At 36.4% G+C, this 24,046-nt stretch overlaps 2 pseudogenes; both read left to right on the top strand.

Moving 5' to 3' along the window:
• Nucleotides 1–5,603: 5,603 nt before the first annotated feature.
• Nucleotides 5,604–6,539, top strand: LOC131822587 (olfactory receptor 4P4-like; annotated as a pseudogene).
• Nucleotides 6,540–17,943: 11,404 nt separating this feature from the next.
• Nucleotides 17,944–18,880, top strand: LOC131822586 (olfactory receptor 4P4-like; annotated as a pseudogene).
• Nucleotides 18,881–24,046: the final 5,166 nt, after the last annotated feature.

Below are 24,046 nucleotides of genomic sequence, written 5' to 3'. Positions count from 1 at the left end.
ATACACAAGATATGACTGGCTCTCTTCTCTGTGGATTGATACAGGCTAGATTGGGTAAAGCTTGGTCAACATTGGGTATGGTATTGAAATGGACAAACTGTAAAATCATCAAGCTTTGATATCCTCTGTGCCGAAGGGCTATGTAGGGGAGGAAAGCTTTTCCCTTTTTCTGCTCTTTGGCTCACCTAACAATTAAATTCACATAAGACCGATTAACCAAGGGAAATAAAATAAAAATAAAAAAAATAAAAAAACAGAAAAACTTTGATTTCATATATATGGGAACCCCAAAGAAATGAAACTCCCTGATAATCAGGCAACTGACGTGTATATGTTCTCCTGAGCTAAGGAGAAGGGGGTAGGGATTCAATGGACACAGAGGGGCATTTGAACAAGCAAGCCCTGCAGAGACCCCCAAGTTTGCCATGCCTACCGCACACTCTTTGTAGTTTTCCTGGTGGTATCTCTCTTCCTAGACCAGGCCCTCTGTCTAAATTCTATTAGGTAGATACTGGGGAAGAAAAAAACTCCTCTTGAACTCTTTGGGCCTGATTGTTTTCAGCTCAAAACAATCCACATATCTAAGTGGCACATTGAGACAGCCTGCCCTGAACTCCATCAGATAGACTCCTTCATTTACTCAGGGTTACAAAACTTTCAAAGCCTGGAAACAGCATTAGATTTAGAAATACCACTTTCTTACTTTTGCCTATGCAAATTAGTTATTTAAACTCTAAAACTTTTTATGTTCTTCTATGCATAATAGAGGTAATAATACTTATGTCAAAATATGCAAAATTTTAAGTTTTAAATCATCTAATGAATTTTCATAAGATTTTATTTATCTTAGAGATAGAGAGAAGCAGTGGGGCATAAGGGCAGAGGGAGAAGGAGAAGCAGACTCCCTGATGATGGACTCCATCATTCCTGGGCACTGAGATCTGACCTAAGCCAAAGTTAGAGCTTTCAAAGATTGATCCATCAAGGTGCGCACTTCCTCTTAAATTTTTCATCTTCCTTATTTCTCCTACCTTCTATGTTCATGGGAAAAGAGTGTTTATTGTTTTATCGTTCCTTTTCTTTTTCTCCTATCCTGCAACCATCCCTTCCAGCGAAGTTAGTCCCGAACCATGGATAGTTCTGCACCCGTTCTCATATTGCAGATTGTTGACTGTATTGATTCATCGACTCTACACACATCACATCTTAGTAATGGGGCATACTTGGACTGTCAGTGCTCATGTGTGGTTCTCTTTGTTCTATCTCATCTCACATTTTCCTCGTGGCTAACCGGGTACTATTACAGACTACACTGCTTTCCCTCTCATTCTTCAGAAAGCTGGATGAACTTACAGAACAGTCAAAATTTCTTGACCTGCTCTGACTATGGCCTTTCTGGGTCTCCAGAGAAGTAGTGCCTGAGGCACGCTAATGCAAAGGAGGAAAGCACCACCCAGGGCAAAGAGAGACATCATTCTGGGCAGTGGTTTAGCACATTGGCCAGGGTCTCTCTAGAAATGCCTTTGGGAATGTAATTACTTACAACTTTCAAAGAACTATTAATTACTGTAGTGTCTCCTAAAGTTTATATTTCATTAGTCCCAACCAAATTTTCTTCAGGAGTAGGCAGAAGCTCGATGATCTCCAGGACCTAATACTCTTGTTACCTTTTGCAGGAAATAAAAAAAAATACTTTTATTTTTTTAGTGGTCTAGCATTCAGATCTTAAATCAGCATTTGAAATTCCTAGTCTACTTTCCTGGGCCAGAACAACACCTTTCTTCATCTTTGATAGATCCAGTAAATATTTGAAGTCCATGTCCCTTGTGAAACTGTAGAAGGAGTAAGTCATATTGAAATTTTCAAAATATTTGTAGAGAATTAATCTGGAAGTATGTGAATTACTGATTTATAATTCTCTTCATTTTATTGCAGATTTTGATGCTGGGGATAATTTGGCACAGTGAGTATCTGGGAGATGGAATATAGCCTAAAACTAACCTGCCAGACTCTCAGATCTTATGCTTAGTGAATTATCCTTGTCATCTTGGTTTGGGAAGGGTTCCACCAAGCACAATCTAGACGAATTATCTGGTCTTATTCCATATAAATTCATTTCAATACTATAAGTTCTCTTGAAATATATGCTAATTCCATTCCTATAAAAATGCTTTATAAATGTTAGTTTTAATTGTGTATTATTCATTGAATTTCACTGAGTGAATTTCATTGTGTCCCATTCTTGTACTTATGTACAAACCTCTGTTTGTACATAATTGCTGTTAAGAAATAGCCTTGTATGCTTGAATATGTACAGTGATAAGAAATTCCAATATTTTAAGCACTTGTCATCCTAGAATAGTTTCATCTGAGTCAACTAATTTAAATTTATAACATGCTATTCTGCTACACTAAGGGAAAACATGAACATGTGATGGAAATATATATATATATATACATACACACATACACTTGAGAGGTGGGGAGAGAACATGAGTGAGGGTTGAGCACGGAGTGGGGAGAGACACAGTGAGAGAGAGAAGCAGACTCTCTGCTGAGCAGGTAAAGGACGCAAGGCTTGATTCCAGGACCCTGAGATCAGGACCTGAGGCAAGGACAGCAGCTTAACTGACTCAACCTCCCAGGCACCCATGATGGAAGCTTTAATTTAAACACAAAAGCTTCTATTCTTATATGATAGTTTAACTAAAAGCACACTCAAAATTTTTATTTAGAATAACCAAGGAAGTGAAGTAATCAGTTAGCTATATTTTTATAGTGCAAAGAAATCACTCTAAGCATTAAGGTTAAGCATTCCCTCAGAGGACCAATGAGGCATCCAACTAACCTAAATGTTTTCCCCAACAGATTGTTGAAGCTGAAGTTTACCTGAATGGTTATGAAGTCCATGTTATGATATTCTTTTTCCTTTATTTTTCTACTGGCCTTGGTTGTGTGGAGGTGCATGATGCTTTCTGTGGTTCTAAACTAATCTGATTTGAGCCAAAGTGTCATGGGCTATTTCTTATTAGCTCATGTAATTCCTCATTAAAATTCTGAATATCATAATGATATCTTCATTGTAAAAGGAGTAAGATGCAGTTTAGAAAGATGAAGGAATTCACTCAAGGACTGTACTGGTTGGTTTCCTTAAGACGCCTCAGTGTTTCTCCCTCTTCCTGTGTTGTGCTCTTCTAACCACTTGTTCGGTGGTTGTCTGACATTTTTTACACATCAACTATAACTTCAGTTTTTAACCTAAGAGGTATCTATAATATCTCAGCCATCAAAATGTTATTTTTATGGCAATAAATCTCCTCCCTTTTTTCCCTTTTACATCTGCTGTCTGCAGTGATCATGTGCAATGCCCCTCAGGTTACAGGGTGAGATGGGTAAGTAGTACTATTATGGATTCAGTGCCAATGATGGTCGAGAAACAAGGAAGAATCCTAATTAAACAATCTGTATGTTCGTAAAACTGAAGGAAAATTATTTAATTTTTTTTAGAATGAGGGAATGCCAGACAAGATTTATGTTAAGTAGTCCGTATATCTTTATCTCCATAAATACTCAAGAAGACTGACTCCATGTCTGTCCACCCATCATCTTGCATATTCTTTTCTATTCGAGTTATGGATTCAGGATAATTTTTCATGCTTTTCTCATGACACCCATCATCTTCCCACTCAGCTTTCTTCCCAGACTGAGAGAGAATTGGGATTTCTGGCTCTAGACATTCACAGAGTATTACTCCTGCATCGTGAGAAATGATTAGATTCTCTTGATCTGAGTTTCTTCTTTTTAAAATCAGAGATCTGGATTAGTCAAGTGAAGTCTGCCTTTAAATTATTTGTAGTCTTCTTGAGTAATAATTCTTCTTAAACCAAATTGTTTTAGGTAAATAACTGTTCCTGAAAAATTAACATTTCCCACCTCATTAACAAAGAGTAAACATCACTTGCAATGAGTAGAAAATAGATCAATGAATTCTACCTCCCTAAAACTTTTCAACTAAAGAGTAGTTAAGGTTAAACGTTGAATACTCTGTAGTTCAGTATTATTTTCAAAAAAATGTAGAAAAACACTAAAAATTACTCCTTTTTGAAGTTAGAATTTAGAATAATAATTCAAAGCAGAATTGCTCTCCTACCTTATGGACCATTTTCTGAATGCCTCTCTGTTAACTCTCTCTATATATGATATATAATGTAATGTTATATCATATCATATCATATATAGATAGTATATATAAAATATATAGAGATATAATACATATATGTGTATAGATATATTATCTATATATATAATCTCTGGGACTATATAACACATAAATATTAATTTTGAGATTCCCTACTGTTGATGATTTCTATATAACATTGCTACAAATGCATTCTGAGTTTTTTTAAAAATAGACATTGGGAGGCCTAGTTATGACTGTCCCAGCAGGTCCAGAGAAATATAGGAAGTACACTAGCTGTTCAAACCCAGTAGGGACAGATAATTCCTCATCATTGAGGCAAGTAACTACTCCAAGTGCATTCTCTCTATTCTTAACTTATTTTGAATCAGTTAAGTAATGTCTTTAAATAACACATCAGTTACAAAAGATGCAAATACATGAATGTTGCATTTATTTTGTTTCAATAAATATTGCTGAGTGCAACCTGACCATTAAGTTTGACTAATGTTACCTTGTGTATCATCCCCTTTTTTGACCCTAGTCCCTTAGATTGTATAAAAACACAGGATTTTTTTTTTTTTTGACAACAGCATGACAAATGCACTATTGAAACATACTTGAGCAACTTAATGGTTTTATCTATCCTTTAATGATTGTCATCACGACCATTAGTCACAGTATTTACACTTTTAAAATTCTCTTTAACACATGAAATATAACTAGGTAAATGAATGAAATGGCTAATTTATTTCCACAATTTCCGTCATTAATAGACATTCTCTATTTGCTGTATAGTTTTTTCCCCACTCTTCACTCTATAAAATAACAGTGATTCCATTGGTTTAGCATGACACATTGGCAATATTTGGTCACATAGCAAAAAAAAAGAGTGTGCTTTATACAAATTAAGCTTCAGCAGTTCAGACTGGCATGTTTGCATTTCCTGAGGTTTCAGTGCCAGATAATTCATGGAATTTGACCAGAAAAGGGTGAAAATAGGAAAGTTGACCTCATGTATTAGCCACACACATTTAGGATATATACAACAAAGTATTTTTTGACTTGAAGAGAATTTTTATAAACTTTCTTTCTTATCTAAATAATGTAATTAATAATAATCATCTTTAATTTTTAAAATATAATTTAAATATTGTTAAAATCATTATCAGTAAAACTGAGCAACATAGATAATCATTCCCATTATAAAATTATTCCACAATACTTCTATAGAATCAAACACAATAAAACTGGAGAAAGCAGCTTAATTTAAGAAATCAAGAATAATTAATATTAATATTCATGTCAATCTACTCTTAGTAAACTTTATATCGTTGTGTTCATACTATTAAGTTTTCACCAAATTTCTGTTTATTTCCTTCAGAAACATACTCATTTGTGTGGAATATATAGAAAACACAAGTATATGGAGAAGCAGAGAAACATCTCAGAATTCATACTTCTAGGACTTTCATATGACCAGAACATAGAAATATTTTGCTTTGTGCTCTTCTTATTCAGTTATAGTGCCCTGTTGGCAGAAAACCTTCTGATCCTTATCTCCATTCAATATAGTCCTCTTTTTCACCAACCGATGTACTACTTCCTCAGCCACTTATCCTCTATGGACATCTGCTATACCTCTAGTATTACACCCAAATTAATTAGTGACCTACTAGGAGGGACAAAATCCATCTCCTACAGTAATTGCATGTTACAACTATTTGCCGTGCACTTCTTTGGAGGCATTGAGATCTTCATTCTTACCGCCATGGCCTTTGATCGCTATGCTGCCATCTGCAAACCTCTCCACTACCTGCTTATCATGGACAGGACAAGGTGCCATCTCCTAGTCTTGGCTGCGTGGGCTGGTGCGGCTCTCCATTCTTTTCCTCAATTATTGATGGCAATCCAGTTGCCCTTTTGTGGTCCTAATTAAATCGATCACTACTTTTGTGATATCTTCCCTCTGCTGAAAGTTGCCTGCACTGATACCTACATCACTGGTGTCCTTGTGGTTGCCAATTCAGGTATGGTTGCCTTAGTTACCTTTGTTGTCTTGTTTGTTTCTTATGTCATTATTTTGTTTAGTCTAAGACATCACTCAGCTGAGGGAAGACGCAAAGCCCTCTCCACCTGTGGGTCTCATATCACTGTGGTCAGCTTGTTTTTTGGGCCTTCGATCTTTGTCTACCTTCGACCTCCAGACAGTTTTCCTGAGGACAAAGTATTTGCTCTATTTTATACCATCATTTCTCCTATGTTCAATCCCTTAATCTATACTCTGAGAAATACAGAGATGAAAAATGCCATGAGGAAAGTTTTGTGTCAAACATTATTTTCAAAAGAAGTACACAATTAATTTGAGCAAACATATACCTAAGCAAGTTTATTTTAAAAATGAGCTTGATGTGACTAAATGAGCTAAAAAATATTTGATTATCTTTATATACAGTGTCTATTGTGAATGGAATTCATGAAAGAAAGAGGAATTATAAAGAAATTTAAAGGGATAGCTAAATGAATCCTAATTCTCACATACCAGAATTAATTGAAAACTTAATTTTATGGAGTATTAAGGTGTGATTAGTGTCGCCAGTAGAAAAAACTGCCAAATCAAATAAAATGACACTATTTGGTCAGTGAATTATAAAGACAAAACAACTTTAATGATAACTCTATTAAAAATCCTGGGCTTATATGCCAGTTCTCATAGTGATACACATTCTGCACTAGTGATGAGGTTGAAATCCAAAATTAAAATAATGACTTTAAATCATCACAAGTACCTTTATGATAGCACATTCATTTCTACTTCCTCTATGTGCATTCAGAAATCAGCTGTACAATGAAGATATCCGTATAAGAGACCTGTTTTAAGTCAGCTCCTGGTAATCAGTTCTCCTGAATTCATATCAAAAATAATAGTAATGCGTAGTTAAGACAGAGCAAGAGTCAATAATTCAAGCTGCTAAAAACATAATTACTTGTTTTTTCACCATTGACAAGAATATAAAACATTTTTGATAAAACCTAAGGGACTGAATAATAAATGTAATTGTTGACAAACCCTACCTATCTCCAGTTGATGAGGGGAACGTTAATGAATCCAGTAGTGAAGACTTTCTCTGCTATAAAGAGAGAGAGAAAAAAATAAAACAAAATGAAGCCTAGCAAAAGACAGATTAAGATATGGTCAACCAACCAAAGCAAATTAAAGTACATTTTGCAAGCATATTTTGGCTGCATATAGATGTTTATAACTGCTTTATTTATAATTGTCAAACCTCAGAAGCAACCAAGACCTCCCTCCACTGGTGAATAGATAAATAAATTGTGATTTCTCTGGACAATGGACTATTATTCAGCGTTAAAAAGATGAGCTATCAAGCCACAAGATGATATGCAGGAAAATTAAATGTGTATTACTAAGCAAAAGAAGGCAATCTGAAAAGGGTGCTTATTATGTGATTTGCAACCATATGGATCCTGGAAAGGCAAAACAATGGAGAACTTGACACCTTCAGTGTTTGCCAAGGGTCAGTGTGGAGGGTAGAATGAATAGACAGATCTCAGAAGATTTTTAGAACCGGAAGCATATCTGTATGTTAGTATAGTTGTGGATACATGTCCTTATGTATATTGAAACCCATAAAATGTACTACATCAAGGGTGAAGCTTAATGAAAAGAATATTTGGAGAGATAATAACTTGTGAGAGTAGCTTCCTTTGATGGTCCCACTCTGGTGGGAGAGGCTGTCTGTGTGTGAGGACAGGAGTATTATGGGAAATCTTCGTACTTTCTGCTCAGTTTTGCTGTGAACCTAATGCTGCCTTAAAAAATAAATTTTATTAATTACTAATATACATTATGACATGAGAAATATACCAGAATTTGTAAGTGGAATGAATAAGAGACATCTGAAAAAGATTTTCTACAGAAAAAAAAAATATATATATGTATACACACACACACACACACACACCTTTTTTGCATGAGATAGGATTTAAATAAAGGTTGCTTAAGAAACACAGCAAATGTCATTATAGAGAAGATGTTTGAATGTTTGATAGTAGGATTTTATTAAAAGGGAGATGTTAAAAACATGGAAAACTTTTTAGAATATGTAAGTAAAATGGAAGAGCTGCAATCAGTCTGTAGGCCCATAACAACCAGGTATAAAGAGCAGAAAAAAAAAATAATAATAATGAGGAAGGTGAAATTTACCAGAGCTGTTAGAGCAGAGAGGAAATGGACAGATGGCCTCTGCAGTTATATACAAAGAAACATAACTGTTGCCAGATTAAACTTTTTCTCCTAGGCATGTTCTATACTGTATCATTACCTAGCTGGACCTAAGAAAGCTGTCTCTGAACATGAAATAGTAGTTCAGAAAATTAAATTAAACAACAGATTCATTTAAAGACCTCTTTTGTATAGTGGTTATTATTTGTTTTCATTATCATCCTTAATAATATGAATTTCTCTCTTAGAATATTATTAGTGATTGAAACTATTATTTGCACACAATGCTGACCTATGGCTATGGACATTTTCTGCTACAAATCTAGACACACATTTCAAATTAACCAGGCTTTAGCATTCTATAAAATCAACAACTTTCACAGAAATGACCAGACTTCTTACTGTGGCTTTCATGTTTAATAAATTGAGAATATAGTCTTTATTTTAATTGAGATATAAATGATGTATAACATTATATTAATTTCTTGTATGTAACATAATGATTTGATACAAGTATATATTGAAAAATAGTCACTGCAATAAGTCTAGCTAACTTCCATCACCACACATACTTACAAATTATTTTCATGTAACAATAACTTCTTAGATGCCATTTTTATTACACAAAATCCTGCCTGAGGATATGAAGATGTAGATTACAGAATTACTCCAAATCAGAATCTAAAATACATATAGATATTTTAATGGAAAAAAAACAAGCATATTTGGTATTAGTTGACACAAACTATTTTCAAAAACTATATGCAATTCAGCATATATGTTTATTGATGTGAAAATGTTGAGAAAGTTTGCATGTTATAAGAAACAAAAACATAATGTAAAATTAAAAAGCATACAACTTCAAAATATTAAAGACTATCCTGTGTAATGTAGCTAATGCATTTTGCTGAAAATTCTTCATGAGGTATAACAGCATTCAAATTCATGCTTGCAATGTTAAAATATGTCAATTTTTAAGAAATAACCACAGATAATATAATATTTTATATTCACTAATAAGATTAGCATAGCATACCAGCATAAACTGTAAAGGATTTCTGGGCATCAATATGTGTGGCTCATATAATTAATTTGTTTAAAAATTCAAATAAAATATTTTTAAGCACTGTAATGGCAGAATGGCACTTTCTCACTAATATGTTTTTTAATATATTTTATTTTTTATTTTTTAAAGCAGATTTAGATTTGCAGGAACATTACACAAAAAGTACAGTGATTTTCCACATACATTCTATGCTCTTCACAATTTCTGTTCTCTGACATCTTGCAGTGGGGCCCTACATTTCTCATCACTACTGAGCCAATATGGGTACAGTATTCTTAAGGTCCATAGCTTACATTAGGATTTACTCTTGGTGTTACCAAGTTTTACAGATTTTGATATATGCATTATGTCATGTATCCATCATTACAGTATCATACAGAGTAGTTTCCCTTCCCTAAAATATCCCATGTTCTGCTTATTTACCTCTTCTCCTTTATCCTTGAATTTCTGCAAACCAATGATTTTTTTATTTACATTGACCTGTTTGTCTTTATCAGGAAAAATAATTCATAATTCATGTCTGTGATATAAATATTTCTGTTTCAAGGGCTAAATATCATCCTTGGGACTATCTTATTATTTTAGTAATTAATATTCTAATATTAACTATTACTTACTGCTTATCCACTCTTTTTCTGTTGCATAAATATATCATCCTTAACTTGGGTCATCTAAGCTATAATTATAATAATTATAGGAGCTATTATATATAATAATAATAGGAGCATAAAGTAGATTTTACCACAAGAATACTACTAGGCATATAAACCAAGCCACTAAGGTCTTCTTAATATCAAATAACTATCTCAGAAACATGAATTTTCTCACCAAGTTCAGTTACTGTTCTAGAAGTATGTACTTAAACATATCACAAGATTTCAGAATATAAGTGTGCCTGGGTGGCTCGATCAGTTGTGTATCTGAAGCTCGATTTCAGCTCAGATCATGATCTCAGTAACAAGGGATCTCCATCTCAGGCTCCATGATCAGTGGGATTCTGCTTGAGAGTCTCCCTCTGTCCCACTCCTGCTCATGAGAATGCTGTCTATCTCACTCTCTCTCTTTCTCTGTCTTTCTAAAAAAAAAAAAAAAAAAAAAAAAAAAAAAAATCTTTAAAAGAAGGGATTTCAGAATATAACTCCAAGAATTGGAATGGAAATTATTAGATTACATAGTGTCTTTTACAACATAAAACTCCTATAATTATTTGAATCTGATACTTTCTACCAAGTCAGGAAGAACAACTACATTGAAGGTTCATGGTCAGCTGCAATGACACAAAAGTGCCTGATAATGGAAACTGGAAGACCAAAAGTCTCCAGTATGTGGATGCAAACATTCAGGGTGGTACAGAGCAGCAGAGAACACCAAGAGTCCACATGAAGAGGAACAGGGCAAGCTCTAGATCAAAACCACAAGCAATAGGGTAGGCGAGACAGGCAGAGACAGAATAGTGGAACACATCTAAGGCTATAGACCTTATGTACCTGTTTGTAGTTTATGCTGTCTATTCCTCTACATAAAACTGACTTAAGCCCAACCAGTGTGTGTGTCCATATTGATATTTTCCTGAAGGAACTAGTGCTCATCTCCAAAGACAGAATTCTATTAGCTCTACCACATTAAAATCATATTCCTTTTTTTTAAGATTTTATTTATTTATTTGACATGCAGAGATCACAAGTAGACAGAGAGGCAGGCAGAGAGAGGGGGGGTGGGAAGCAGGCTCTGCTGAGCAGAGAGCCAGATGTAGGGCTCGATCCCAGGACCCTGAGATCATGAGCTGAGCCCAAGGCAGAGGCTTAACTCACTGAGCCACCCAGGCGCCACTAAGATCATATTCTTTATGGACTTCTAGGTAAATCCAAACTATGAAGAAAATATTTGAAACTTCCTTTCATCTTTAGTCATCTTAAATCCACTTCTTGCTGCATAATTTCCTATGGTAGCTTTCCCTTCTGGATTCCTCAGAGTGTCAGAGTGTTGAGCAAGCTGTTCCAAGTGTATAGAACACCGCTATCATTTACCCATGGAGAAGGTGTTTGCAGGACGTGTGTATATAAATATACAGGATGACCACAATGAAGTGGAAGAGGGCAAGATACAAGATGTAACATAGGAGCATATCAGTGGACAGAACTCAATGGGCATTTGGCCCCAATTTGGACCCCAGGAGTAGGTTGATCACAATGATGTCTGCTCAGGCAAGTTTCAACAAGGACTGCAAAAACTTTGGTCAATGGTACCACAGAAGGGTAAACTCAAGGCCAGAAACATCTGAGCTAAAGAATGCACAGAGGACTCCACCCAGGCCATAGCCACCAGCACAGCACAGACTTGCCTCATGATGGTTGTGTAGTACAGGGGCTTACAGATGGCCACATAGTGGTCAGCAGCCATTAGGATAAGGATGAAGATCCCCAGGTAGCCAAAGAAATGTAGTGAAAAGACATGTACCAAGCACTCACTGAAAGCAATAGTGGTATTCTTCAAAAGGGCATCTACAACCATTCTAGGGGCTATGGAAGTACAGACGCAGATGTCAGATTAGGATAGGTGGAAAAGGAAGAAGTATATTGGACTCCAGAGTGTCCAGCTGTTCTTGACAGTAGTAATAATCAGAAAGTTACTCAACATCATCCCCAAATAGAAGTACATGAAAATGAAAAACACTATTTCCTTCCTAACAGGATCCTGGATCAACCCAAGCAGAAAAATATATTCATATTATTCAGCTGCATGATCATGAATGAGGAGAAGGAAAGGTGTGAAAAGATTTATCCACAAAAAACAATAGTAATTAATTTACAATGTTCTATGCAATGTTATGGAATAATTTAAGCAAATTAATTCATGGTACTATGTAATATAGTGGGATATTTTAGCAAAAATAAATACCCCTCATCAGCTATATTCTGTGTGTGTGTGTGTGTGTGTGTGTGTGTGTTTTCATGTCACTGCAATATTATGTTCTCAATTCTTTTTTTTTTTTTTTTTCCACAGAAAGGAAGATCACAAGTAGGCAGAGAGGCAGGCAGTGGTGGGGAGGAGAACCAGACAGTTGTGGGTTGGTGGGGGAAGCAGGCTCCCTGCAGAGCAGAGAGCACGATGCAGGGCTTGATCCTAGGACCCTGAGATCATGACCTGAGCTGAAGGCAGAGGCTTACCCCACTGAGCCACCCAGGCACCCCTGTTCTCAGTTCTTGATGACCACTTCATTGAATGCTGTCAGTCCCACAGTATCTTACTAATGTGACACCTTCCTTCAGCACTCTTCAAATATACCTCTCCCTAGATTTGACATGATTCTGACTAATTTTGCCAATGCAACGATATAAAATTAAGATATGTTGCTCTATTCTATTATTTCCCTCATCTTTTTATATTTAATAAATATTGGGGTCCTGTTTTGTATAACACATCACTCAGTCTATAGGATATATTTGACTGCTCTTGAAGGTTCAGGAATATTAATGCAACATCATATGTTACTCCCAATCCTATAAGGAAAGTCTTCTTACACATATATTTATATATCACATATTTGTCACACATATCTTTCTAAATGTATGTTATTTGTCAATACATAGTCTTCCACTTCTCCCACATATTCTCGTAGATATAGCAGCTTTAAAGGAGGAACAAGAAATACAGCTTTTCAATAATAACCTTTGAGCACATTTGTGATATTTAGGACTTGATAAGTACAAATGAACAGAAATGAATGTTCTTTCATGTTTGATAATATCTTACATATCCTTATTTCCTTTTTTTTTCTTCTTTTTTTTTTTTTAACACAGAAAGAAATCACAAGCAGGGAGAGAGAGAGGCGGGGAAGGGAACCCAATGCGGGGCTCTCTCCCAGCACCCTGAGATCATGATCTGAGCCAAAGGTGGAGGCTTAACCCACTGAGCCACCCATTCACCCTCACATATCCCTATTTCTGGTTTTCTTTCTCTAGTTTGTAAAAAGCAATCCTTACAGCACTCAGACCCTCGATAGAATTGGGAGAGATAAACTTCATAGTTCATATTTTCAGGAATAAACGTTTTAGCTTTAACATCTTAGAGATTTTACTGAGATTTGTTTGAATCAGTGCTTTGTAGTCTCACATTTTCAGAAGTAAATGTCAGTGAAGGGTTAGCAAACTATGTAACTAAAGGGGGCATATGTGTGACCAAGACATTTTCCTGACTAACTGAAAACCTGAAGACCATCCACAACTGATGCTCAGGTAATCACACTTACAACCTCTTGTTTTAGGCTCACTACATCTATTTGACATTTATTCTGTTATCTTAACAATTATACTTTCTGGTGTGGTATTAAAATTTAAGCAAGAGTAAAAATAAAAAAGCAATATTTAGTTTTTATTGTATATTACAAATAGAATTTGTGTTTTTGAAAAATACATGTAAAAATAATAAAATCTGTAGGCTGCCAGTGACTTTCCAACCTCTAATCTTTGAAGAAAATCCCATCCTTGAAATTAGCATCTCTTCAAATTTTTTAGATTCACCTGAATCAGGTAAAGTAAGTTTGTAGTAAGGCACATGTTGAGTACATCAATAGAAATGTATATATTTAGTATATACTCACCCTGGTTGACCTAGGAGAATGAGATTTTACAAAGCTGGGGGTAAGTCATAAGGAGAGAACAGGACTATTAGGCAGACTACAAAATTACAAACTGTTTTTTTTTTTATTTAATTTTGGTAGCATGGAAAAAGACTGTTTACTTAAAATTAAGTGTTAAGGGGCACCTGGGTGGCTCAGTGGGTTAAAGCCTCTGCCTATGGCTCAGGTCATGATCCCAGGGTCCTAGGATCTAGCCCTGCATCTGGCTCTCTGCTCAGCAGGCAACCTGCTCCCCGCCGCCCCCCCCCCACCCCGCCTGCCTCTATGCCTACTTGTGATGTCTGCCTGTCAAATAAATAAATAAAATATTTAGAAAAAATAAAAATAAAAATAAAATTAAGTGTTAAGAAACTCCCCCAGGTAGCCAACAATTTCACCAGTTCAATTTTATCTTGCCACCAGAACATTATCCATTTGACCTTTTCTTCTGTTGTCCTTCCAAAATCTCTGTTGCAATTTTGTGTTTGTTTATTTCCAGAGAATTGATTCAAGATGTATGTCTGCTTGGAGGACAATTGACTTCTTAATCTTGTCATTCAAAGAGAGAGATTGTACATTTTAAGGAAAAAATATATAATTGTTACATAGTCTCAATTTTCCCTGGCCATTTTGTTTCATAAGCTCATCATTCTTTCCTTGTGATGAAGTTCTAGAACCTAGATGAGGTTCGGTGGTCTGAGGTCCGGAGCCAATGACCAAGAAAGAATTCTTGAGACATCTTTGGTGCAAAATGGTGGTTTATTAAAGCACCGGGACAGAACCCATGGGCAGGAGGAGCTGCTGCCCCAGGTTGTGAGGGATGGCAGGTTCTGTACCTTGCGGTTGGGGGGAGGTGAGGGGAAGGGAGGTTTCAAGGGAACTTTCATATGCTAAAGAGGGCCTACAAGGTGCCAGGATATCAGAGGCCTTGCTGGCTTGATCAATGTTGTCTTTTTGCAAGCCATTCACATTTCTGCTATCAAGTGTCTTTGTTAGTAAGATTTGGGTTTAGAAGAAATTTAACTTTACTTAGGGCTTGAGGAACTGAGTTATTTGCCTCTGGAAATTGTGCTGTTGATAAGGTAACTTCTTTGTTTGTAGATCTCTAGGACATCTGTAATCCTGTCTTTCAGGATTGTGATCTCTGCAAGTTAACTATTTGCCAAGGGGAGCTGGTGGAGAGGGGGTGCAAGGTGCCAGCTTTTGCTTTGTCTTCAGCCAGCCTCCTGCTCCCTCATCACTCAGGTGTTGGGTTGAGATTAGAGTTTACAGAGGTTGAAGCTCAGGATGAGAAGGTTTAGGGTCTTGTACCAGTGAGAACTGCTTGTGTGAATGGAGAAATCCAAAGCAGTCCTATTTCTGGTAAAATTTCATTATAAATGGTAACAGAATGGAAAATGTAGAAAACTTTGGGAATAAGGTGTGGTAATTATCTAAATTCATGCTTTATTTTTATTTCCTATAATCTGCTTAGATTTGGATGTCAGCTTTTAAATAAATCTTATATATTAAGATTGAAACCCAAAAGTCACCTCACTTCAGTTCACTTTATTTCACTTGATGCAAACAGCTGAATGTTGACAGCCTCCAAGTGACCAACAGCCTTAGAAATTTAGTGTAGTGATAAAGTTATAGAATATAGGTGAGGTTCAGTGGGGCGAGGTCTGGAGCCGAAGGCTAAGAAGGAATTCTTAAGCCATCTCTGGTGCAAAAAGGCAGTTTATTAAAGCACAGGGACAGGACCCATGGGCAGGAATAGATGCTGCCCTGGGTTGTGAGGGATGGCAGGTTATGTACCATGGGGTTGGGGAAGGTAGAGGAAAGGGAGGTTTCAATAGAACTTTCATATGCTGAAGAGGATCTACAACGTACCTGATACCTGAGGTCTTGCCAGCAACAAGGTTGTCTTTTCCTTTTAGCAAGCCATTAACATTAAGATAGTTGGGACTTTCTTAAAGAATGTCACATTGGTCCCACCCAGGAGTGGGGATGAGGGGGAGATTGCCAGGTGTCAGCTTCTTGCTTTGTCCTCAGCCAGCCTTCTGCTCCCTCATCAGTGCATAAATAATGAATAAAAGTGGTCTGTCCTCTACCTTACTTTTCAAGTCATGTATATCCCTTGCTTAAATTTTTTTCCAGGAAGTTGGTCAAATTGTATTTCTACTAGTGCCTCCCAGAGTGATGATACTTCCATGAGTACACAGATTGGAACAGTAACAGCTGTAGTGGGGAATCTGAAAGCCTGATGCTGTGAAGGGATTTCAAAACAGAGACATGTGACAACATCACATATTTTCCTGTAACTATTGTGGGATATTTTACAGTGACCTTGCAGTCTGTCATCTTTCAAGAGAGGAAAGCTGTAGTAATTCCTCCACTGCTATCTTCTCTGATGCATGCCCCTTTCCTGTGGGAAGCCACACTGAAAGAATAAGCATTAGGACATATAATTTATAAATATTTTAGTTTATTGGCTCTTTCATTTGGGAAATTCATTTGAATTTTCTTAATCTGTTCCTTCTACACTGAAAAGACTATGGTGGGAATAGATGAATATTTTAATATTTAAATAATTCTCATAATTAGACTTACTTATTATTTAATAAGTATTTTCAAATTTATCTCAGTTCCAGGATTTATGCATACTTATTTAAAGGAATGCAATATTGTAGTTTCATAAATTAGTTATTATTTGCAACTGTAATTGTGACAATATACTAGAAGGTATAAGAAAAACATTAAATTGTGGGAGAACTATAACTTGTATATAATTTTGAGGATACAACTTGATCATTTCATGTTAAAAAGGGAGACTAGTGGGGTTCCTGGGTGGCTCAGTCGTTAAACCCCTGTCTTTGACTCACTTCATGATGCCAGGGTCCTGGGATGGAGCCCCACATCAGGCTCCCAGCTTGGCAGGAAGTCTACCTTCTCCTCTCCCGCTCCCCCTACTTCTGTTACTTCTATTTCTGTGTCTCTGTCTAATAAATAAATAAAGTAAAAAAAAAAAGAGAGACTAGAATGTCTTCAATTTCATTTAGTGTCTTATTACATTATTAAGTTTAATGGCTATGGAGTTTACCTTCAAACATTCTTTTACACTAAAATTTAAGTTAGAAATAAACATATTTTTCAAATTATTTTTCAAAATTTACTGACAAAAGAAATCTACTTTTTGTTTTCTTTTTACAACTATTTTTGCTTTATAACATAGCTAGAAAGATAGGTTTCTGGAGCTCAAATTATAATCCACACCCCATAACCACCCTTATAGTTCAAAGAATACTATTTGCAATCCTAATCACCCAACTCACAATTTAAGCTCAGGATTTTTGTTTCTCTTTTTTTGAAATACAACTACCTTCCTCCATCCTCTGTCTCTAGCCAATTTAGGAGGAAGTTCCATAATCATTTGGGGAACTGGAACATTAGAACAAAAGCCAGCTGTGAATAACACAGTGGAAATTGATATGTAAAATAAATTTTGTGCATAAATTAATGTCCCTACTATCTAAAGGTTATAAATAACAGTGGTACAATTTCTTATTAGAAAATGGTGATTTTTAAATCATTATATTTTCAAGATTTAATCAAAAGTATTTTTAGTACTTCAAAATAAGTGAATATTTGATAAAATTAAAAAATCATCACAAAATCAATTATGATTCCTAAAGGGAAAAAATGTAATAATATTGATTTATAAATTAGCCATTGTGATTTGTTGAATTAGGTTTATATTTTGTTAGTAGATTTTATGATTTATATATTGTCAATGTTTTCATCCAATTTTTTTTTCTTTTTCAGATACTCAGTTATTTGTGCATAATACACAATTTATGGAAAGTCAGAGAAACATCTCAGAATTCATCTTTTTGGGACTTTCCTATAACCAGAACATACAAAAATTTTGCTTTGTTTTCTTCTTATTTTGTTATGTTTCTGTCTTGGTGGGAAATCTCCTAATTCTTGTCTCTGTTTGCTGTAGTGACCTTTTTTACCAACCGATGTACTATTTCCTCAGCCACTTAGCCTTAATGGACATTTGCTACACCTCCTGTGTGACACCCAAACTGATTGGTGACCTGCTACTGGCTAGAAAAACCATCTCTTATGATAACTGCATGTTACAGGTCTTTGCCTTGCACTTCCTGGGAATGATTGAAATCCTCATTTCTTACCGTCATGGCCTTTGATCGCTACGCTGCCATCTGCAAACCTCTCCACTACCTGCTTATCATGGACAGGACAAGGTGCCATCTCCTAGTCTTGGCTGCGTGGGCTGGTGCGGCTCTCCATTCTTTTTCTCAGTTTTCTCTGATAATTGGGTTGCCCTTCTGTGGCCCCAGTGAAATCAATCACTACTATTGTGATATCTTCCCTCTACTGAAAGTTGCCTGCACTGATACCTACATCACTGGGGTCCTTGTGGTTGCCAATTCAGGAATGGTCACTTTAGTAACCTTTGTTCTCTTGTTTGGGTCTTATGTTGTTATATTATTGAGTTTAAGAAATCTCTCAGCTGAGGGAAGACGCAAAGCTCTCTCTACCTGTGGGTCTCATATCACTGTGGTGATCCTATTTTTCAGACCTTTAATCTTCGCCTACCTTCGACCTCCTACCACTTTCCCTGAGGACAAAATATTTGCTCTATTTTACACCATCATTGCGCCTATGTTCAATCCCCTAATCTACACCCTGAGAAATACAGAGATGAAAAAAGCCATGAAAAGGGTTTGGTGTCAAAGGATATTTTCAGAAGAAAAACACAATTGACTTGTCCTACTCAATAAATGCTGAAATCTTCATGCAGGAGCAAAAATGAAGTTGAAATCAGAGAGCTCTGATCATTCAGATCATTGAAACCAAACCTTTCACTTAATGAATGTTGGAGATGATAAACTGAGGAATTATGAGTAAGGTGACAGTTTTACTAGTGGAACTGGGATTGGGTAATGTAAGGGCCTGGTTGGCCAGAGGGAGCCATTTTGTTGTAGTAAACTTAGATTGACCCTATGCAGTGAACTTAGATTGACCCTGCCCTTCCCAGAGGAACTTACTTGCAAAGCCTAGATACAAGGGCAGGTCAGGCCCGGTGAAGACACCCAATCAGTGGGATGCACATATATTTACTGAGGTGAGTTTAAATCCCACTGGCCACCTGTATGTGGGCCGGGTTCAACTACTCCTATAAAGGTTAGTTTGAACGGCTGAGGAGGAAGAGGAGTAGGAGAGTCCTCAGAGCTGGGAGAGCCATCAGAGCTGTCAGAGCTGTCAGAGCCATCAGAGCTGTCAGAGCAGTGAGAGCCGCCAGCAGCCCTGCTGCCCAGAGCCATGGCCTCACCAAGCGGCCTTCCGGGAGCAGCAACATTCTGAGGAGCAGCTTCATTCCGGGAGCAGCTTCCTTGACATGAGGCCTCCTTGGTGAGCGGCCTAGTCAGAAGCAGCATGGTCTGGGGAGAGGCCTCGTCTGGAGCAGCCCCGTCAGGGAACGGCCTCGTCCAGAGTGGCCACGTTGGGAGAGGCCTTGCCAGTGTTGTCGTCATCACCTTTTCGTAAGAGCTAGCCCTTACCAGTTAGTTTGGTTTCTGATGCTTGGCGCGAAATAAAGCTTTGCTTGACCTTCGCTTTGTATCAGTCTCGCTCCTTTGATCACGGACCCTAACAGATAGGAACATAAGTATATTAAAAATATTCTAGGCTAAAGGAATGATGGTGACTATGTCACATACAGTAAGCATTTCTGAAGCTGTGAAATTGCTTGTAAAACTTGAATATTTATTTGCATATGAAATATATACATGATGATTTGACAACATTTTGTTATTCTGTAGAAATGGAGATGAAAAGTGGTTTTCAGAAATTAAAAAAAAAAGAATTTTCTTCTTGTTATTGAACTTTATTTTCTGTAGGAAATTCATCTAAATCTTATGTGAAATAAATTATGTGATAAAAAAATCCATGTAGATAATTTGGTTCTAAATCAAAGAAAAAAGGGTGCTCATACTTGCTCTGTGGGAGCTGCTGCACCCCCTCCCACCCGATCTCCCTTAACGTGTCATAGATAGGGACAAAGGGATAGGGGGAAATTTTCATTTCTGTTGTCATGTTTATTGCATCACAGATACTCACAATGTGGAAAGACAAGATGAGAAAAGTAGCAGAGCTTATCCCCTTCCAGTAGAGCTGGGTTAGTTGAGCGACCTCAAAACTGCATTTGGAAGAAACTGCACATATCTGCTTGCTTTGTCACGTAGACCTGAAAAATGCATTCCATTTCCATCCTGATGGAAAAGGAATAGGGCCAACTGAACTTTATCAAGATAGAAATTTTCCTTCAGCATAATTCTTGTGTGTGTGTATCTATATCTATATCTATATCTATCTATCTATATATATTTTTTCATCTCAAAGTGAGAAAGGAAGTAATAAAAGAAAACACATTTTTTGTGATATTAAAAGATATACTACCATCACCCATGAATAGAACATAATCTGTAGGTATTTTGGAGAAAATTTTCCCAAGATAACAATTTAAGAAAGTATTTTTTATCATCAACAGAATGCAAATAATTAGGATCTTTATATAAAAGAATTGAGATTCAAAAGAAGATCAGTAATTGTGTAATACCACAAAGGGGAGTTATTTCTAAAACATGAAGAAGGGGCACCTGGGTGGATCAGTTGGTTAAGTGGCTGCCTTCAGCTCGGGTCATGATCTCGGGGTCCTGAGATCGAGCCCCACATTGGGCTTTCTGCTCAGTGGGGAGCCTGCTTCTCCCTTTCCCTCTGCCTGCTGCTCTGCCTACTTGTACTCTCTATCTGTGTCAAATCAAAATAAATAAATAAATAAATAAACTTAAAAAAAATAAAACATGAAGAAAATTTTCAAACAAAATGCAATAGAATTTAAAAAAGATAATTTCAACAGCTACATAAAATGAAGGGGAAAGTGGGGCACTTGGGTGGCACAGTGGGTTAAGCACCCAACTCTTGATTTTGGCTCAGGTTGCGATTTCTGGGGTGGGACATCAACCTTGCTTTCAAGCTCCACACTCTGCATAGAGTCTGCTTGAAACTCTCTCTCTCCCTTCCCTCTGTCCCTCTCATTTGTGCTCTCTTTCTCTCTAAAATAAATCAATAAATCTTTTTTTTAAATATGAAGGGGCAGGAAAGAGAGAAAAAATGATAAGAAGTGCAAACAGTAGCACATTCATGGGCGAGAAGAATCACATAAGTTACAACTTAGACAAATTATTAAGAAAAAAAAAATGAATATTGTGGTGGCTTAAACTACAACTACATCACTAGTACCACATCGTAAAAGACAGTGTAGGAATATCTACAGGTTTGGAGAGAAAAAGAATGAGAGTGATAAATCTTACTCTTAGTCCTGTTGTCTTTCATTAATGCAAAAAATAAAAAGATACTTTCATATCAGCCTAATATTTACTACCCTCAAGTTCTCTTTGAGCAAATGTTTTACTTTATTATAAAATTTCATAATACCATAAGTGATTAATCTGTATAAAAACTTAAAGGTAAGTCAGAATGTAAATAATTGGTATATTTTGTCCTCAGCCTCAAGAGCCATCTGAATAGCACTTAGGGAGAATAATGATCATCAAACCAGGAGTCCTACACTTTGATTTGCATGTCAGTCTACCATTTTTGAATGGCCTGACTCTTGGTCAAATCAGCAAACAACTAGCATCTTGTATTCTTCATTTACAATATAAAACTGATAAGTAAAGTTATTAGTGTCACTTAAATATGAAATGATAAATTGAAATGGCATTTGAGAAATTGACTAGTGGCTAGGACACATGGGATAGCTATTACTTAAGACATTAATCATCTACAACAGAAGTCCTATGACTATTTCCATATTTTTTTCTCAATGGCACTGTCTTCATGATGCTCTCTTCTTGACCATCTTCTAGAAGTAAGGAACCCACAGAGAAGACACTATGTTATTTAGAGAAACATAATTTATAATGAATTCTTCCAGACTGCTAAAATCAAGGTTTAACTATACAAGATAGGCAGCTAACAAATGCACATTTAATTATCTTTGGAGTTGCCCAGATTCTATCCAAACTTAGCGTATCCAAAATGTATTTTGTGAATAAGCCCAGCTAGACTTTTTACAATACATCAAAGCAGCCTTTATCAAGAGCATAGTCTTCTTTCAACAACTTTCTTTCTGCTGTGCTTTATGAGTGAATATTAACTCATTCATCATTTCTAAGCCATAACCCATTTATGGTACATTGATCTCTTTTAAGTGCTACCATAACTATTAAGACTTCTGTAATGACACTTCCATGTTGGAGGACAGTGAGTCTATGGGAGCAAATGCTCTTCCTTGGTGGGGAAGTAAAGCTAGAAAGATTCAGGGGTAGGGGCTGCACATCAGAGCCTGGAGATGACAGCATGGTTTGGAGAGGACTGGGAGGCCTGGGCACCCATGGACGTTCTGGGCTAAGAATAGAATACTGGTGAAAACATGACATAGACTGGGGAAGTTTTCTTTGAGTTAAGTGTTAGAATTCTTCCAGTTAGGAGAAGAGTCAGTTCTGAAGAGGTAACCACAATATGGTGATGACAGTTAATAATACAGAGAGTGGAACATTCTTGCCACAAAAACAAACAGTAGTGAACTATAATATAAAGTGATGGTAATAATGTATTCATTATAATTCCACAATGTATATGCATATGAAATCATCACACTGTCCACCTCAATACATTTGTCAATGATTCCTCAATAAGGTTAAAAAAATACCAAAAACAAACAAACAAACAAACACAAAAACCAGATCTCCTGAGGAGAGTGGCAATAGACTGGACCAAAATGAAACACCTGGACTTGCTTTCAAGTTAATTCTTTGAAGGCAAATCCAACCTCACACTCTACCCTGGGTCGCTTCAGTGCCTTGAATATGGTTTTAGGGTTGTATTGTTATATATTCTTTTCATATTTAACTTATGAAATAGAATACATAAAGATACTTAGAAAGAGAGAGCTGTGGGCTGGGGTTGGGATAGAGAACTGGGCAGGAAATACCCCTGTAATCTTCATATGAATAAAAAAATAGAACACTGCCACCATCTCCACAGTCAACCATCCTGTCCTCACCACTCCCCTTCCTAAGAACTAACTATTCTCTTGACCCTGACATGCAATCTCCTCCTTGTCTAGCAACCTTAGTCAGTATTTATCTTAGCTGTTACAGAGTTTTCTTCTGGATCAAAAAAAAAAAAAAAAAAAAAAAAACCACAGTGAGTCTTTGTGAAGATTAAACAGGAGCACTTAGTGTATAACACGCAACAAACCCTCATTTAAAGACTTTCAAATGAAAGTTTTGCTCAAATGCAAATGTTCTTTTTCATATAACTTTTAAAAAATGTTCTAAATCAGGGAAACTTCAGTGGTTTAGTCCCTTAAGCGTCCAACTCCCGATTTCTATTCAGCTCATGATCTCAGGGTCCTGGGATCAAGCCCTGTATCAGTGGGGAGCCTCTTGAGGTTTCTTTCCCTCTCCCTTTGCCTGTTTCTCTGCTAGTGCTCTTTTTCAGTCTTTCTCTAAAAATAAATCTTTATTTTTCTCTAAACCAAAAATAATACAAAATAATATTAAGCTTTATTAGTTTATAATTTTCCCAGAAATTTACCTATATACTTGGAAGGACTTTATAACTCACTGTCATTCTCTTAGAAACTACAATAAAGACAGTTTTTGAGCAGAGATGAAGACCATTTGTTACCATGAGGGCCAAGGATGTCTAAACTTCTGTCAGTTTATGGAGATCAGAGAAAGGATTAGGACCTCAAGTTTGTTTTCATCACAGAATTCCTTAAGTGCAGGAGAATATGGTCCCTGGTGCCCTGGAGGAATTTCTAATGACAAATTCCTAAATGGCATGCAACATTAATTG

Source organism: Mustela lutreola, chromosome 1 (genome assembly GCF_030435805.1).
Source record: "Mustela lutreola isolate mMusLut2 chromosome 1, mMusLut2.pri, whole genome shotgun sequence".
Classification (NCBI taxonomy): Eukaryota; Metazoa; Chordata; class Mammalia; order Carnivora; family Mustelidae; genus Mustela; species Mustela lutreola.
Note: the sequence above shows the minus strand (reverse complement) of the source record. Positions and strands in the feature narration are given on the sequence as shown.